General features: G+C 49.2%; 1 non-coding gene across 1 annotated transcript; it reads right to left on the bottom strand.

The window, feature by feature from the left end:
* Positions 1 to 208: 208 nt before the first annotated feature.
* Positions 209 to 312, bottom strand: LOC135393617 (U6 spliceosomal RNA). The gene has a single exon (XR_010422712.1). It is a non-coding gene; the product is annotated as a U6 spliceosomal RNA (small nuclear RNA).
* Positions 313 to 2,197: the final 1,885 nt, after the last annotated feature.

Raw genomic sequence — 2,197 nt, forward strand, 5'->3', positions numbered from 1 at the left:
ACAGTGCCAGTATCGCCCAGTTCTGCCACTCTTCAAAATCGGCATATCTGACCTTTAAGGTAGCAGTACCTATGGAGGTATAGTCCCCATTGCACTGACACTAACCGTTGTGTGTATTGTCATCAAGCAAGAGAACTACCTATGGAGGTAGCCCCCTTTACACAAACTCTTATCTTACATACCAGATAAGAAAGCACCAGATGGAGACACTAACCGTCAACACTTCACGATTTTGCGTGTCAACCTTGCGCAGGGGCCATGCTAATCTGTATCTTTTCGTATCTGTATATATCGTATTGCCAACTGTATATGTACTTCGGAAGTACGGCCATCGTACATCGTGTACAGATTGTATAAACCGACAACATCGCACTGTGGCTGACAAGCCCAAAGCTGTTGCAATGATTCATCATCGTTTAGTTTCACCGGTGCGTAGTATATTTAGTGTAAGCCTTATTCACGCGCTCTTTGCTTCTCTTGTTTGTTTGTAACAAGAAAAAAAATTACGAGAAATTGAACTCGTCTCCGGACGTGTCCTGCCATTTCCTCATGGCTTCCCTTCAACGCTGCACCCACAACCCTTTGCTTGCTCGAGGGTGGTGCTCCGTCAGCCGGTAGCCATCTCAGCCAAAAAAGTAGCTCGCTCGTGCATCTAATCAGTCAACGATGCAACTTGATATAGCGGCCGTGACTCGAATTATTATTATTGTGGGTATTAATGTATTTTTTGTGGGTCAAATGACAATAGAACCGCTACCAAGTTTCAAGCAGACCTCTCACTGTATACAAGCAAACGACGTCAGGTGGTACAGCTTGGGACAAAAGTTCACGGAACACGGCACTGGCGTATTTCTTGATCGGAGCGGCCTCCTGCTAGCTATCGGGAAGATATCGAATAAGAAACTGCTGACAGGGCTATTCTATTCAACTCTTAGTATGTCTGTCCGCTCCTGTTCGCTGCTACGGTGTCGCTGCAATGGAGAAACGCGCTACTCCGGTGTTCCATAAACTTTCGTCCTATGCTGTACAGCAATGCCGCCAACTTGGGAGAATTGTCTGGAATGGAGATGTCCAAATAAAACCTTGCAGTTGGTCTGGTTTGTCCTAAGCGGTCGTGTCTTGCGCTAATATTTCGAACGTCACATTAGTTTAATGTTTTCAACGCGAGATCAGTACTATGTTTGTTGTGTGGGGTGGGCAGGCACTGCGGTTGTCGCATCCTACAATTGGCAATGCAAATGAAAGAGACGACGACACCGGAAAAACGACGACTGTCCTACATAGACTACGGCTTAATCCTTACACAAACAGGAACACTAGAAGCGCACTATGGTGAAAGGCAGGATAACAACGCTCCTAAGGGAGATTGCTGTCTGCACAGGCCATACCATGCGAACCATCTATGATATACGGGAGAGTCGCGACGGAGGACAGTACAAGCCTAGCAAGCTGGCTAGAACAGAATGTGCCACTCACCCTGATCATAGCGGAAGATGCGAGCGGAGCAAAGCCAGCGACGGGAGCACTCGACTTGGCCGAGCACTGCCTGTTCCCTGGTGGTCAGCGCCCGTAGTCCAGTACGAACTGCCTGAAACAGACCTAAACTCCCGCTGTCGGGGCCACCGAAGGCAAGCCGGCATCGGCGTATCCAAATTTGGAAATTTATTACCGCAATCAGACATGCCAAATGTTTCCGATCCCTTGCTGCAACCGGCAACGGTTCCATGAACCTTACAGTGGCCCATTCGACTCTTGGAAGATCAAAAACAACCGCCACTCTGCCCCACAGGAGGAGCCGAATCTGGCACTGAAGGAAGCAGTGCTTCGGCGACTCCGTGATGCCACAAGAGGGGCAGTGATCCGTGCGACAAATATCGAAGCGGTGTAAACGTTCACGCAGCGGCAGGACACAGCGCACGTCTTCTCTCCAAACCGGAAAAGCGAGACTCTCCGAACTGCAGTCAGTATGGCGTTGTACAGGACGTAGAACACACAATTATCTGGTGTCGGAAATACGTTGATGCTCGAAGGGTATTAGAGGCAAGCCTCCCTCGTGTGGACTCCCGAGCCTTCGACATCGCGAAACAGTTAGGTCCTCCGTCGTCCGACAAGGCGCTGAGGACACTTGAAGATTTTCTACATGCAGCCGTGCTTATGGACATTCTATGACCCGCTGAATGTGTGTATATGCCCCCAG

This window comes from Ornithodoros turicata, chromosome 4 (assembly GCF_037126465.1).
Source record: "Ornithodoros turicata isolate Travis chromosome 4, ASM3712646v1, whole genome shotgun sequence".
Taxonomy (NCBI): domain Eukaryota; kingdom Metazoa; phylum Arthropoda; class Arachnida; order Ixodida; family Argasidae; genus Ornithodoros; species Ornithodoros turicata.